At 44.2% G+C, this 16,765-nt stretch overlaps 1 protein-coding gene across 10 annotated transcripts in view; it reads left to right on the top strand.

Annotated features, from left to right (window-relative positions):
• The window catches only part of PAPPA (pappalysin 1), a 361,421-nt gene that overhangs the window by 24,757 nt on the left and 319,899 nt on the right, over window positions 1–16,765 (top strand). For 9 of the 10 annotated variants that reach the window (XM_083807365.1, XM_083807367.1, XM_083807366.1 and 6 more), the window contains one exon: window positions 1,486–1,586. The gene's annotated coding sequence lies outside the window, so the exon portion shown is untranslated. Of the gene's footprint in view, window positions 1–1,485; window positions 1,591–16,765 lie in introns of those variants that run through there. The other variant, XM_083807377.1, reaches the window with a different exon arrangement.

Here is a 16,765-nt window from a genome sequence, read left to right on the forward strand (position 1 = left end):
CCTTCAATTATTTTAGTGTGGAAAAACAAAGGGAAAAAAAAAAAAAGACTCCCCCCAGCCCAAACTTGCTTTGCCTTGGATGCTGGGTGCACTACATGGAAATAACAAACTGAGACCCAGCAGTCATTTAGAAGATTGAAAATATTGAGGGATTCTGACCTGTAACATAAGTAGCTATTTATGCACTTTTTTGTGAGTCATTCTTTCTGATGCTAATAATGACAAAAATAGTAGGGAGGGAAGACTAAATAAGGAGAAATGAAAGAAGAATTGAAATGAAGGAATTGAAAAGTTAGGTTCAACTGGAACTGTTTGGTGCAGTTTGTAATGTTTCTGGGTTTAGGTAACTTGAACCACAGAAAGTGAGGAAAAAGTTGTCTTGAGAGTGCTTTGGCTCAAACTTTGTAGCCCAATGAGCTCTTTCTTGAATTTAAGTCTCGTACTACATCTGATCCTACTGAAATCAGCAGCAGTATCCCCTCGGCTGTGTGCCTCTGTGCAAAAAATTGGGCTGGTGCTTGCAAGATCCTGCTCATGGTATTGATTTAAAAGAATCCATGTGGCAGAGGGCAAAGATGCTTCAATATCTGCATTAATTCCTTTTAATGTTTGGGACCTGGCTGGTGCTGGGCGAGGGTTGCCCTGGGGTCCTACTACAGCTGAGAGGCACACAGGTGCACATATCCTGACACTGAAAGAGGTTTTGCCTCTACCCTTCAAATCGAAGGGGTCCAAGGTGCTGGACGGCTGGATCTGGTGCTTGAGGTGGGACGAATGCAGACTTCTGCCAAGGTGGTTGGAAGCCAAAGAGTGGTCTGCAGCCCATCCCCATCTTAGATGGGTGATAGGGAAAGGGGTTTCTATGAGGGCTTAGGTACAGTTGCCCAGTGAGGAGACATCTTTTGATTACTCAGCCTCCTGCCTCCTGAAATTGATACATATAAGGCAAAATTTTGTTGAAAGTTTTGGCCTATTCTCCTGCTGCTGACCCCAGTGGGAGTAGGGCGAGTACTTCTGACATTCCTACTCTCAAAGTTCAAGCAACTTCCTCTCTTTTCCCCTGAGCCCTCACCACAGATCTGTTGTGAAGAACACGATGAGAAAATGTTCCCGCGTCTGACTTCTTGTTAATGGTGGTGGCGCTGGAGCTGTGCTGTCATGTTGTCAGATCCCAGATTGCACTGGCAAACTTATCTACTAGGAAAACTACTTGTGTCCTATAAATAGAGATAACCAAGAATGGTTTGATTAAAAGCTTGTTTACTGTTCGAAGTCTCCCATTTGTGGAAAGCATTAAGCCAGCTGGAGGAATAAGTTTTCCTGAAATACTCATCAGGAAGCTTCCTCAGGTTTGGGGCAGCCCCATGACAGAGCCGTTGGCTGGGGAAGATGAATAAGGTGGAGCTGCTTTTCTGATTAAAGCAGATTGGAGCCTGTTCTCAGCCATGTCAGTCACTATCTCACCTCCCTCTAAATTTCTTGCAGAACTGTTCGTGTGCTGTACAAATGATGTGGAATGAAGCTAAATTTCAAACCTGTGAAGGATTTAGTGGAGCAGAATTAGCGTTCTCCGGCCAGTCCTCCTGGTATGTAAGTAAACTGGAGTTTGGAAGACACTGGGAGATGACAAATCCAGATAGCACAATGTCCCCCTTCTCTCTCACCTCCTGCCCTGAGGCTCTTACTGAAAAACAGCGTGGAATAGGATCACTGTGGAGCATAAGATACTTATTTAAAGGCTTTAAAAAAAATAGGGTACTTATTTATGTTCCTAAATTTGGATTTAGTTGGCCAATGTTAGGCACTCATCTTTGAAAACGCTGGCCTCAATGGACAAGCTGTAGGTTGTTTTTTTAAGTTGCAGACAGATTAAGTGGAATTCTGTTTACCTACCTGGCAGCCGTGCAGAAATAGGGTGGCAAAGCCACAAAAGGAAAGAAATATTCCATCGTTAAATGGTGACATCATTTGCAAGTCAATGAATGATCCCCCATTTAGGAACTTGCATAAATGGCTGTTAATGCTTGTTTGGCAGACCCTGCCAAATGGGGTCTGGATTAATGTGGTCATTGTCCTAATTTATTATTTCTTTTTTAAAAGTGTACTCTTAAATATTCAAATGGAGCAGAGGCAATATTTCCAGAGTGAAGTGCAGCATGCTGACTTTAGGGGGTCACGTGTCAGGAACTCAAATCATCTTCCTCTATTGTGGTTTTCTTTGTTGAAAAAAATAGTTTTAATCTGAATGAAGAGTTCCATTGAACCTTTAACCGTTCATAGATGTTCTCATTATTTCTGAAAGATTTGCACTTACACCTGGACCATGCTGAACTCCTTTATCCATATTCGCTGAAAACTTGGGGAAGTTTTAAACCAGAACTGGATCTCAGCTTTGTGGCTTCATCCGTTTCCCAGCTAATGTTAGCATTTATAAGCAGCACAAGTAGCTAGAATTTCCCTGTCAGTTCCTATTATAAGATTCTGATTTTTGTTGATTATAACTTTGCCAGACTTGTACTGTAGGGCTGACGTTTTCCATACTTGATTTTCTGAAAGTTTCAGTTAATGTGGCTCATCTGTCTCTCGGTGCAAGGGAGAGGGCTGGAAAGTATGCTGCTTTGCTCATGTGCTTCTTTTTGAAATAGAAATTTTGGAACTAAGATTTTTCCTGCTATAGGGAGTTAGTTCAGATGGCAACTTTCTCATTTTATGGCTCTGCCTTCAGCAAGAGCTGGGAGTTGGGCTCATAGCATATATGTAGCTTGTTTGCAGGCTTATCCACCATGACTTCTAAGGGGTAGTATACAAGGGGACCAAATTCTGGTAATATGAATATTGTGGTTCTGGACCATCAGACATCTCTATAGTACTTGACAAAGCTTTGTCCTTATTCACAGTTTTCGCTTGATCTCTGTGGATTCTAGGAGTTTGGGTGATAATCTGGTTATTTCTTGATAACTGAATGTAAAATATGAAGGCCGGAGTTCTTTCGCATTGGTGTTAGAGAAATAATAGACTTTATAGCCATGATCAGTATTTTGCTTGTATAAAATGTTTGTAATCAAATTATTCCCTTTGCATAGGTTTTGTCTTGGCTGGTGTTTTGGTGTTACTTGAATCTGCTTTACATCTCTCTGACCTGGTAAAAGCTTCAGAATAGCACCCAGCTTAGGACAATTCTGAAGTAGTTTTGAGCCACATTGTGTTTACTTCTGTTTCTAGGTTATATTGCTGAATGCAAACACTCATGAAAATGCAAAGAGGCAATGGAAATAAGATGGAATTGAACTTATTTGAACTTTCAGGAAAGAACTTAAAACCCCTTTAATTTATTTAAAATGCGAGTTGACTGCCCAGGTCTGTTCTTGTAGTTTGGATAAATGTTCTGCTCCTTAATCACAGCAGAGATCAGCCACCAGTTCTTTGTATGTAAACTGTGTGCACAAGGGCTTATATTGAGGGTGAACTTAGGGGAATGATGTTCCTGGTCATAAAGCAATTAAACTAATATGTTCTGGAAGAGGATAGAAGGGAAAAGGGATGTCCTTTGGCTGGCAGTTACTATTCCAGCTCTGTACATTATATGAAATGCTGGCTTTGCACCATACAGCTTTTTCCCCTCCACTGTCATTCGTCTGCAGTGTTCTTTAAAAGCTGAGAATAATTTATCTTAGCATATGTAAGTTTATTTTTATGTAATTACATGTACCATCATGTTAACTTTGTGAAAAGGTTGCGCCTATTGTCCTTAGAAAACCAAAGTGATTATGATTGGTTTGTTTTGTTACACAATTGTTTAAATTATAATAAGTTACCATCATTGTTTCTTGAGTCCAGCTGTGTTTATGGATTAAGATCTACTGACTCAAATATTTACAGTGTTCCAAAAATTATGAGAACATGCAGTGCTGGGGGTTTTCCATATGCTGCTTTATTTCTCTGAGAGAATCCTCCATCACAACTGGAAAAGCAGTTTTGGTCCAGAAGAGCGTCTGTACAAGGCCATCGGGTACTGTTCGGGTCTGGCTGGGCCGGTAGTGTTGGTGCCGAGGCAATTCCAGGTTTCCCAGAGAAATCAGAGTTTGTGGTGCTGTTGGGTGCTGAGTTCTTTGGGGAATGGGGCCCAGCTGCGGGCACTGAGCCCTTGAAATCAGGCTGAGGCCTGGGGTAACTGCATCAAATTCCACCCCTCAGCCTCTCCAGCTTTAAATGTCATCTTGAGGGAGGCTGCCCGCTTCACGGGTAGCTGTTACCTGGGGTATGGCAGCTCCCAGGAAATCTGTGGGCCTGTTCAGAGCAGATTTTAAGCCCCTTCAACTAAGGCAGGCTAAGGTTTGCACCTGTATTTGCGTCATGTCGGACCTGGTCTTGTTGATGTAGGGAACCAAACAGAAGCTGTTTCTTGTAGGGAAAGAAGCCCCTGTGACTTGGACCCCACTGCTGCAGTTCAGGAGCACAGCTCCTGTGTGGGAACGTTCCCTTCACTGTCAGACCGGAGCTCGTGTCTGTAAGCCCATGTTTAATGCTGTGTTTGTGTTCAAATGCTTCCGCAGGCAAGGTCTGAGTCTGCTGCTACTGAAGCCATAAGCCAATATCAAATGGCAAGGGGATTAGTAGGAAACTTCCCCTCTTGACTAGCTGTTCTGTAACAGCCTGCTGCGGAGTTGTATTTTTCCTTTGTAGCACTGAGTACCAGCTACTGTTGACGGCAGGATATTAAATTGTTGGGCCACTAGGCAGTCACCATGGCAATTCCTGCACTTCTAAGAGGGTAAAGGAAGGGACGTGAGAGGCCGTTGTACTTCGCTGTAAATAGAGCAGAGTGAGTGTGTCGGAAAAGCCAGATCATCAGGTCCTGTCCTGTGCACACACCCTGCCCTGGCTGCTGGGCTGGCTGTCACCCTCTGCCGTGGCTGTTTAGACGTCAGCCGTGGGTTCCTGCTACTCACGCTGAGCACAACAGACCTAGTGTTATTTCTGGCACCTGATTTGTATTTTTTCTTTTGGCAATAATGAGTTGCCATCACTCTGCCGTCATTCCCAAAGCACAAGTTGTTTTAGAGCAAAAAAAAAGGCGGACTCAAGGAACTACAGACTGGTAAGCATCACCTCTGTGCCTGGAAAGATCATGGAACAGATCCTCCTGGAAGCAATGTCAAGGCACATGCAAGACCAGGAGGTGATCCGAGACAGCCAGCATGGCTTCACCAAGGGCAAATCGTGCCTGACCAGTTAGTGGCCTTCTGTGATGGAGTGACTGCATTGGTTGACAAGGGAAGACTGACCAATGTCATCTACCTGGACTTCTGCAAGGCCTTCAACATGGTTCCACATGACATCCTGATCTCCAAGTTGGAGAGAGATGGATTTGAAGGGTGGACCATTCAGTGGGTAAGGAGTTGGCTTGAAGGCTTCATCCAGAGAGTGGTGGTCAATGGCTCCACGTCCAGGTGGAGGCTGGTGACGAGTGGTGTCTCTCAGGGGTCTGTCCTGGGACCAGTACTATTTAATACCCTTATCAATGACATAGTGGGATTGAGTGCACCCTCAGCAAATTTGCAGATGACACCAAGCTGGGTGGTATGGTTGATATGATAGAAGGAAGGAATGCCATCCAAAGGGACTTGTAAAAGCTTGAGAATTGGGCCCATGTGAACCTGATGAGGTTCAACAAGTCCAAGTACAAGGTGCTGCGCCTGGGCTGGGGCAATCCTGAACATGAGCACAGACTGGGAGAAGAACTCATTGAGAGCAGCCCTGCAGAGAAGGACTTGGGGGGTTCTGGTGGACAAAAAGCTTGACATGAGCCAGCAGTGTGCACTTGCAGCCCAGAAGGCCAACTGCGTCCTGGGCTGCATCAACAGAGGAGTGACCAGCAGAGGAAGGAGAGGATTGCCGCCCTCTACTCAGCCCTGGTGAGGCCCCACTTGGAGCACTACATCCAGGTGTGGAGCCCCCAGCGCAAGAAGGATGTGGATCTCTTAGAACGGGTCCAGAGGAGGGCCGGGCCATGAAGATGATCAGAGGGCTGGAGCACCTCTCCTATGAAGAAAGGCTGAGGGAGCTGTGGCTGTTCAGCCTGAAGAAGAACAGGCTCCAGGCTGACCTCATTGCAGCTTTTCAGTACTTAAAGGGGGCTTATAAAAATGATGAAGAACAACTTTTTGCTCAGTCAGATAATGACAGGACAAGAGGAAATGGTTTTAATCTAAAAGAGGGAAAATTTACATTAGATGTTAGGAGGAAATTCTTCAGTCTGGGTGGTGAGGCACTGAAACAGGTTGCCCAGAGAGGCTGTGGATGCCCCATCCCTGGAGGTGTTCAAGACCAGGTTGTCCATGCCAGGACATGGCCCTGGGCAACCTGATGTAGTGGGTGGTGCCCCTTGAACCAGGTCATACAAGCACGTGCTCTCTGTTCGGGTCTGAGACTCCAAATATCCGAATTGCTGCAGTAAATTACTGCAATGTAATTTAGTCTCAAGTGTTTTGCCAGAAAATGATCCTTTCTGTGCCTGACATGGGAATCTCAGCAGATTAGCCCTTGGATTGCTCCTTGTTTACAGAGCCTTGTGTGTTTCTGAGAGCTGCATTGCTTTGCTTTCTGTGCACAGTTATTGAGAAGTCGGCTGCTGGATCTCATGTCTTCCTCTCGGTTGTGTCCTCCATTGCAGTGGCCCAGGCTCACCGTGGGCATTGATGGAGTCAGCGTTAATCCAGTGATGCTCCCATTGCACAAAACATTCATGAAGGTTGTTGAACTCTCATTAAAACTCTGTTGAACTTTGATTAAAATTAGTTATATGGCAGCCTTTTATCCAAACTGTTTAAAAAGTGCAAGTCCACTGTTGTTTCTAGTATTCAAATAATGTCCATTTCTTCATTCTCCAAGTCATCAAGCACACAAGCATGTGCTTGAAGTCAAGGAAGAGGGAAGTCTTGTCCTGAAAGAAGGCCTTGTGGTATTTCTTCGTTAATAGCACAGTGAATCCGGGTTGGTTTTGTGGGTTTGATTTTTTTTTTTTTTAATTCTCATTTGTATTGCATGCATTGGAGTAAAAGTTATTCCCATGTGCATAGGAAATCACTAATGGAGCTGCAGATGCTTTATTTTGCTTTGTATCACGCTGAGAACTCACCTCATTGTGTCTGCCTAATTACAGAATGAAATACAATCCTCCGTCTGTCTCTATTTTTAATCACTGAGTTTGGATAAAAATATTAACCCAAAGTATGAAGTAGTGTAAGTACGAAAGCAGTTTCAAGACAAAGCAAGGAAGCCATCTGTTCTCTGCTTTTCTTCCTTTGGCATATGGAGGCATGTTCTACTGCTAAAAGTCCACGTATTCTTCCTGAGCTGCTTGTTTTGTTTCATTTATATTTAATTTTTAATCAGAAGTATTTGCGTGCCTGGGTAGGTGTGAATATCAATGTAACAATACAATGGAAGATGGTTGCTAAACCTGATGTGCTGAAGTGCTGTGCTCTACTCAGGATTTCCGAAGAAGTTTAAAATATCCAAAGTGTATTGAGCACCTCTAGGCCCTTGTTTAATTTCAGTGAGTTTTTGAATCTGCCAGATTAAACTGATTAAAAATGAGTAAAAATAATGGTCTCCTAAGGCTGTTTGATGTTATGGTATCTTGTGTTCAGAGGTTAGTAAACTTCCTGAAACTGTAGTCATTTGGGGTAAGAGCTATCTGCCAACTGCAGACTGATATTTTCAGGAAACCTTAAGGCAGTTCTTCTGATGGGCACGGTTTTCTTAGTGCCCTGAGTGGGTCCTAAGCTTTTTTCAGTGGTGTAGCTGCATGCTGCTGTTTGTGAGCTCTTTCTTGCTGAAATGATGATTTCCAGCAGAAAAGGCTGTGATGAAATGAGAAAAGAGGCTGAACAGCGTTGAATAAATAAAAGGTGGGGCAGAGCAGTGCTAAAGGAGGTGGAAAAGAACAAATCAACATTGCTACCTCTGAGCCTGGTCCTGGTGACCACAAATGTGGCCACATAGGATATGTTTCACAGGGCTGAATGCGCAAATAGCCTGGCGTTCATTAACATCTTGATGTTTGCCTTCAATCAGTGTTGTCTCTTTTTGTGTATGGTATTAAATATAAAGACTGTTCTTGTGAAATCTAGTTCTTTCATCTGGGGGATTACAGAGATAAATATCAGCTCAACACTCCAGTAATTATCTAGCACGCTTCTTTTGCTGATTAGAACTGCAAAACTTCTGAAAGCTTGCATCAAATTTGATTTGTTCATTAAATCTTTGCTGGAATTATAGCGCAAGTCAAGTCTGAAGGTGAGGGATACAGCAGTTCACTTACGCTTGCGTAAAACTTGTTTGGCTTACCTGGATGATATCAAAGTGTATGTGTTTATTAAAAATATGGATATTTTAACCCTGATGAATGTGAGAAACTAGCAGCTTCAAAAAAAAAAAAAAGGCAGCTATTTATTTTGGAAGATGCACTTAAACCTGAACGCTAATAAGCATTATTGTGCCAACTGTGCAGACAAGATAAGAGAAGAAAATAATCTATAAATATCCACGATAATTCTTTAAAACTCTGTATTTTTATCAAGTTGTGGATGAACATTTGACCAGCAGTCACTGTGAACATAAGACAGAAATAGCATTCATAGAAGTCTTAGATGATAACACATCACTAGCTTCATTGTATATTTTCTGTTTCATGGTGACTACAGAGGACCAGAGTCCACAAAACAGTCTGTGCTCGTACAAAAGGCACCCCTGTATAGCGAATGAACAAAATGTTCTTGGATCAAGCTCCAGTTTTTTATTTTATTTTATATTTTTTTTAGGCCAGAAAAAGCTATTTGAATGCTCCCCCAGCTTTCCTCTTCACCTCTTGTACTGTTGCATCCTCTGACATCATACTGTGCTTCCAAGGAGAAGTTTATGGTGTCACGAAAAGGGCCTCAGAAGTTCAAGACGCTGTGACACGGAGAGAAAGTGTCTGTATGTTTTCAAACATTATGGAAATTGTAAGCGTGCTTTCCAAAACTGTCAGAAATATATACTTTGAAAAGATGAATGCCTGTGTGGGATTAACTCCTCATGTTACACATGTACTCTGGAGTGTGTTGTTTTCTCCCGCTGGTCTCCGGAGCCCAGTATCTCAAATGGAATCTGACACACCACACCAGATGCTAAATGAAGCCTTTCCAAATTGAGGTGTGTGTTTTCTGTGCTGAATGTAATCTTTCCAGACCTAGTTTGTGTAAGTCTGATGGGAGTTGTCCTGCTGTTTTGGAACAATTCACCTGGCTCGGCCACAGCCCATCTCGGTGTGTGTTGGTGTTAACAAATGCTTGTGGACGCTTCCCTCCTCCCCCTGCCTCCGAACTGGTGCAGTTGGTGGAGCTAGCTGGTGTACATATGGAGCATATTTCTAGGAAATGTTATGCAAGCTAGTTCCAAAAAAGAGGCAAGCATAGGAAAATGATGCTAATGTTATCCCTAAAGTAAATAAAACCCAATTCATATGTTGTTCCTCTTTTTTTTAAAAAAAAAAGGTAGGGGGAGGCAAGTATAGCAGCTGTTTGTGCTGTAACAAACCGGTACGATGTATTCTGAGCTGACACTAAACAGCTGATTTATTGCAGATCCGAAGACCCTTCTTAGTAGGATTTTGAAAGGCATGGCTTACCTGGATGTGAAGCAAGGAATGCTCCACTAATGTTGGCACTCACTGACTCAGAGTTACAAATAGCAGGGCAGCATGAGCACAACCGGCTATGGCAGACATTGGGCTCGGGACAGGAGGTGTCCCGTGCCCCTTCTGGAGGAAGGAGGGCATTGAGATCGCCTAGACTTGTTTAGTTTGAAGTGCTGAGGTGGTAGAAGGCACAACATTGTCAAGCCCCTTGTTCATGTTTGATATAGATGTTTTGAGAAGGAAGTGCCCTCTAACTCCCCTGGTTAGGTTGCCCAGAGTTTCTGGGCTGAGAAAGGAGGGGGAAGGATGAACGTGACTTTTTTTTCACTGATTTTAGGCTAATGGTAAGGGCTTTCTTCAAGCTAAGCAGACTTGTACTCCAGTCTCTGCCCCCAGGAACTCCTAAATGCTTAAATGTTCACTAACCTTTGGGTACAATGCAGCGACTGCTGTATGTGGTGACACTGCATGACGCTGTCTTTTGACTGTTGATCTGTCTGTTACGCTGTCTTCTAGATCAAGTGCTGTTAACACATCATCTTTTAGAACATGACTTTCACATGGCAGTGACAGGTAATATATACTTGTTTCCTTGCAAAAAAAAAATCTTTTCCGTTAGCAATGACTTGCTGATTGCCTATTTATTTTCACAAATCGTCTCATGTCAAAATATTTTGATAAAAGTCTGGACTGTATTAAATAATCAAGAAAATAATTACTACTTCCAATTTCATTTAATTTTTGACTGTCAAATAATCTAACAAGCTTATTTTTAGATCTTGGGAATGTATCTTGTTGAGGTGCTGCAGCAAGTGAGTGGAGCTGGTTTGTACTCAGCAGAGGCTGGGGAATGGGGGAAATGCCTGCTTTCATAGCCTGGCGTACATCTGGACTGGAAGGGGGAGAGTGGGGAAGGAAGAAATACTTTGTGTGCAATCTTGACCCAGGAACGTTGGGTTAATGATCACAAAGTGGCCAAATTGGTTGGTTAGAGAATAAGTGCCTGCTGTTTACATCTTTCTCATGAAGTATGCAGAATAAAGCTGCAGTGGAGAGGTATGGGATGATGCTGGCTGTGGGGTGGTTAGGGTGCTGGTCTACTTAAGTAATTTCTTGTATTTCAAGAAATGTGACTTCTGTGTTTATTGTATGTCTTGTAGTGTACCACAAGTTGCGTAAAGGGTCAAGCACTGGGCTGTAATGGATCCTTATCCTGAGCTCGATATGCCGGTCTGAAACACTGCTATAATACCACTTTGTTTTAACATGCAGCAGGAATTTCCTGTATTTATCCCATTAATGTTGAAAATGTTGAAGCTGCAGAGAAAAGGCATGCAGAGAGGAAGGGAGTGAAGGTAGGGCAGGAGAGGCATGTTAAACTGCGGGTTAAGGGGCTGATTTTAAAGGAGGATGTGGGCTATTTGAACAAGCCTTTTGAGGCTGTCCCCAGACATCTGCCCGTCCCCAGATTCCTGCTTGCACACCACGTGGCGCGCCTGGGACTGTGGAAGGGCTTGGGCTGAACAGCCAGCATGGGACCTACACGAACAGGCCTGAGTGGATGGCACTCGAGAAACCAAAGTGCTCAGGATGCCTGGTTTTGTTGTTTTGATTTTGTGCATGTTTTGGAAGGGGAAAATGAGTGAAAGAATAGCGAATCTGCCCAAATCGAAACTCTGTTGTCCCGCTAGGTGCAGAGCAGGACAAAGGCAAAGGTACGAGGTGAACAGGTAAGGTAAGGCAGAGCAAGGAACAGTTGTCATGTTTCCCCTGCAGTCCATGGAGGCACAACATCCCCAGGTTCGGATTCAGGCAGTTACTGGAGATGCAGAACTCAAGTCTCAGACGGTGGCATGGCCCAGGAGCTCCCCAAACCAGTGTCAGTAACGATGAACTGAGGAAAGGCAGTGCTGCCCATTAACAGGCAGCTCTAACGGGAGACACAGCTCCCAAGGCTGTTTCTTGTGATCCTTTTTCATGCAAAGGCTGAGCATTAACTATATTTGGAGGTCTGATATGGGCAGAATGATATTTTGCTTTATGAGTAAGATGGTAATTCAGGGCACTTTCCAGAGTGCGCCGAGGCCATTAGGGACCTAGTTTAAATGAAAGTCTTTTTCCATTGACTTTGAATCAGGTTGTTGCATCCTACAGCTGAAACTTCCAGCCCCCTCTCAAGGATTTTGGATGCTCAGTCCCCCATGGAAAATTAAAATAAGATTAGAAAAGCTCAGCCTGCTATTCTAAGTGGATTGAATCAGAAGTAGGAACAGGCTTGGGGTTTTGTTAACAATCAATTGAAACTTAATACTGCAATCACTTTCAGCATCCACAGGGAGGGAAGGCAATATCTCTGGAAAAAGACAGTATTGTATATCACAGAACTGAATATTCTGTATGGAATATTTATTGGAAAATGATTTACATTCCCCTTAATTTTCCTCTACAAATGTCTGCCCTTTTCTGGCTGGAATTGTCTTCATAACCACATCCCTGTTTCTAAAACTGCTAATAGAGCTGATTTAAGTTGTTTATATAAAATGCTTTTCATGGAGAAGAGGATTGTTCTTAAAGTGCAGCTGACTAAAATATGCCAAGGTTATTAGCGCTTCACATTTTGCAAATGAATTCATATCTTATTTAAAATTTTAATTGAACATACATGGCTTGCTTTTTTAATAACTTTCCTGAAAAGATTATTCTTTTCTCAATAAAAAAGACTGTGCTCACTAAAGAAAAATCCAAGGAAAAATTGAGCTAAATTACCCTTTTCCTCAAAAAGATGCTTAAAGAAATAAAATAGAAAAATAGGTCTCTCTGGGCCCTTGCAAAATGCAAATCTCTCTTAATGGGAAGATTTTGCTTGGCTGTTAACTAGTTGTAGCTGTTCTTGCTTCATCTGGTTTGCATAATCGTGGTCTAGTTCAGAACTTTTTTCCTAATGTACCCCTTTGTTATTACCTCTGTGCTAATATTTTGGCATCTACTGATTGCCTTGATAGCTTCGTATCTCCTTTCTACCTGGCCTGCTCATACAGTGTGGGTGGCGTCGATGTTCATGCCTGCAGCACGTGCCCTCTGCCACCTCTGCCGTGGACCATGGAGGAGTTTGTCCGTGCCAGGATGAGGGACACAGGTATCAGGGTGATGCGTTGGGCCCTTGGGCAGGGAGCTGGGCATGGAGAGCACCACAGGCATTGAGCGATGGGACTGGACTTTGTCCTTTCAGCTTGTAACCCACCCGAAAAGGCTTTGTTCTTGATGCCTCCACCAGCACCGTGGGGTTGATGCACCCTTGCTGCCAACTCTTTGGGCACAGGAGTGTTTAAGTCTGACTTTACAGGTGATGACCACAAAATCCAACCTCTATTAAAATCCAGGGAGATTAAAGCAGGGAAAATCCAAAGAATATTGAGGGCAAGAGTAAGAACTCCATTTCCACCAAGTAGTTGTTCAGGATGTAACTTGTGCTGTACATAAACAAGGGCTCCCCCAGTTGTACCTTGATATTAGAATTAGCTGATTTGAAATCAACCAGAACACTTGCATCCTGGCAATCGATCACTTTTATGTTGCATGTGGTTCCATTAGGAAAGATTTGATGTTACTGTCAGGGTAAAATTGCTGATTTCAATCTTGTCTGGTTTCTCTCTTTGCACTTTGGCAAGTAGAGAAGTATTTTGCTTTTCTGTGTAGTTTTCCATTCAAGAGCTAGGGCACCTCTGCAGTACATCTTTTTTTTTTTTTTAAAAAAAAGCTGGCAGCTGCCATCTTAATGTTCTTCAAAAAGTAAAATATCTCAAAGATATTTTTGTTCTGACTTGAAGCATCTGTGGCCATTCATCACTATGGGAATCTATGGGGTTCAGCCTTTAAGTAATATTTAGGAAGTCTGTTTCATGGATGCTGGACACTGCCAGGATCAGAATCATTCAGGTTGGAAAAGACCTCTAAGATCACCTAGTCCAACATTAACCTAGTACTGAAGTCCACCACTAACCCATGCTACTAAGCTCTACATCTCCATGCTTCTTGAAGACCTCCAGGGATGGTGACTCAGCCGCTTCCCTGGGAAGCCTGTTCCAATGCTGCACAATTGTTTCAGTGAAGAAACTTCTCCTAATATCCAACTGTATCACTTGGTGCTTGGGAGAAGAGCCTGGTCCCCACCTCACTACAGCCTCCTTCAAGGTAATTGTACAGCACAATAAGGTCTCCTCTGAGCCTCCTTTCCTGCAGCTAAACAACCCCAGCTCCCTCAACTGCTCCTCGCAAGACTTGTTTTCTAGACCCCTCACCAGCTTCGTAGCCCTTCTCTGGACACGCTCCAGGGCCTTGATGGCCTTCTTGTAGTGAGGGGCCCAAACGGAACGCAGCACTCGGTGCAGCTTCACCGGAGCCGCGGGGGTCGATCACCTCCCTAACCCTGCTGCCTACCCGATTTCTGATACTGGATTGCTGTTGGCCTCCTCGGACACCTGAGCACACTGCAGGCTCATGTGCAGCCAGCTGTGGACCAACACCCCCAGGTCCCTTTCTGCCAGGCTGCTTTCCAGCCTCTCTGCCCCCAGCCTGTAGCGCTGTGTGGGGTGGTTGTACCCTAGGTGCATGACCCAGCCCTTGGCCTTGTTGAATGCGTAAGAGACGTCGTCTTCCAGGCTTTATCTACAGCCCTCTGCGCTGGTAAAGGTCTTGATAACCCAATATTACAGAAAAGGCCAGACTGCCTGCCCTGAGGCCCAGATCTGGCTGGAAAACAAGCAGATACGGGAGAAGCAGGGGCAGCAGAAGGGTGTTGTCCTGTCACTGAAGCTGGGCCTCGGTTCAGCGTCACTCTTCAGTACCAGACCTGTGTGCCAAGCAGTCCTTCCTGGAGTGCACGACAGCGTCCATTTGTCACGCTGACTTCCCCTCGAATCTAAGAAGGGATATGAGGAATGCAAGATCCTAGTCCGTGGGGCATCTATGGCTACTGCACTGTTGTTGGGAGGCTGGCTGTTACAAATAACCAAATAACCAACTCCATGCAAAACTAACTTGAAATCCCAGGCAGGGCCTAACCTTGCTTTCCCCTGGCTCTCAGGCATGAGAAAATCTCTGGAAGACTTTGAGAGGTAATGTCAAGGGGAGGCAGTGTCCCGTGTGAAATATTCTGGTGTCGACGATATTTTTGTTAAAATTTTTCAGACAAATCTATGTGGAATATAATTGTTTTGGATTTCAATTTAAAACATTTTAAAATTGTACTCTGAATTTCCAGTTATCTTCTAGGCATTGACACCTTTTAATTTGTGGTTAGTGCTTACGTGCCCCGTTATTATCAGTGATACATTAAAACATTATGGCCAAATACCATAGTCCCTATGATATTTAAATATATAACATTTGGCGGTCTTTGCTTTTATTTCTAATCTTTCAGCAACCTTATACTCTGACTTCTCTCTCGGGCTGAGGACAGACTTTTTTCTTCATGAGGGAATTCTGTTTTCAATCAGAAGGTGTCAGCAGCTCAGACTTCAGGGATACTGACAAATAGCGCGAGATTATTGATAATTTTGGAAGAATGAGCACACCAAAACACTAAATGTTTGCAGATACTCCAAGTCTGTGGCGAGGGTAGGAATAAGTGCTAACATGCCATGAGATACATATGGGGGATTTTTTTTACTCCTTTTTAAGTCAAAAGAAAACTAGAAGCCATGTGACAACTTCTCTAAACACTTGTTTCATAAACCCGAGTGCAGTTTTGTGAAGTTTGGATGTGATGGAGAGCCTGAATCTTTGTAAATAGAGTGGAAGACTTGGACCAGGCCCCTTGGCAGGACCCCATTTCTTTTCAAGCAGTTCAGACAAGTGTTCTGACCCTGTGCAGAAACTCTCGTCTGTTTTTTGGAAAACACGTCTCTCAGTGGAGGATCTCTAGCCCTGTTCTAGGCCTGTTTCTCTAACACACTTGTGCTTCCAGGCCCTTTATCACATAGGTGCACTCGGTGCTGCTGGAAACTCCTCTCACTGATGTTTGTGGTGTTGGCCAAGCGTTCGCTGGCACATCGCAGAAGGGGAACCTGTTCCTCACTCTGGCACCGATGGCCACACTGACAAGTTCCTCGTGTAGACTGAGGCTCCCTGTCGGAGCCAGGTATCCAACAGGCTTTCACTGAGACTTTGGCTCTTCAGTTTGGTGTTTTTGGCGAGCCGGGATGCAGGTACGTTGCCTGCATGGCATGGTGTGGTGATGCCCTTGCTCACGCCGAGCAGGTTGGCTCCAGCTCCACCGCTCCCTGGCAGAAGCCTTGTGGGGCTTGAATTCAGCTCTTGGAAAACGTGCTGGGGAGTGGAAGAAAAGGAGTTTGGCGTTTACGGGGCCTTGAAAACAAAATGCTCTTTTTCACTGGAGGATTTTAGGATTGGTTTGGGGGAGGGAAGCAAGGAGCTTGTTGAGAGGTAAAGGGAATATCTCATTAATGATTTACTAATGAGCTGTAAAAGTTCTGACTCTCTATAACTTCTGAGGATGGAAAATGTTTCTTGGAATGCTGCAGCCCCACAAAGGCTGGGGCAGATCCTGGCTGCCTCTGTGTAGGGTCTTTGATACAGTCTGACTTACCTCTTTACTCCAGTCCCCTAGGCCTTAGAAAAGATTAATCACAGTGTGGTGGGAAGCACATGGAAATAGCAAAGAGATGAGAAATGAGAACGGGAGAGAGGAGAAAAAAAGCCCCAACATGAAACACTGTTTTCTTTCTGGTAGGGCTCGGGCAGGAATAAATTGCCAATGATCTCACTTTCGAGCAATGTCGGTTTATTTGTACTGATTCTGAGCTGACCAGTTAGCAGGGGCTTCTTGCTCGGAGGCCCATCGTGCGCCTCGGCCCCGGCTCACGGGGAAGTCCCGTGGATTGGTACAGGTCTGGAGCTTTCCTGGTGATGCAGAGGGCAGCAGGGCTGTGTTTGGGGCGGTCCAGCCAAAGCCCAGTGCTGTCGATGCCAAGGACACTTAAGGGCTTCACGCTGCCCCTGTAAAAGCGACTCAGACTTAAACGTAATGCTGCATATACCCAGTTCCTAGGTGGGCACAACATA

This window comes from Anser anser, assembly GCF_964211835.1.
Source record: "Anser anser genome assembly, chromosome: 21".
Taxonomy (NCBI): domain Eukaryota; kingdom Metazoa; phylum Chordata; class Aves; order Anseriformes; family Anatidae; genus Anser; species Anser anser.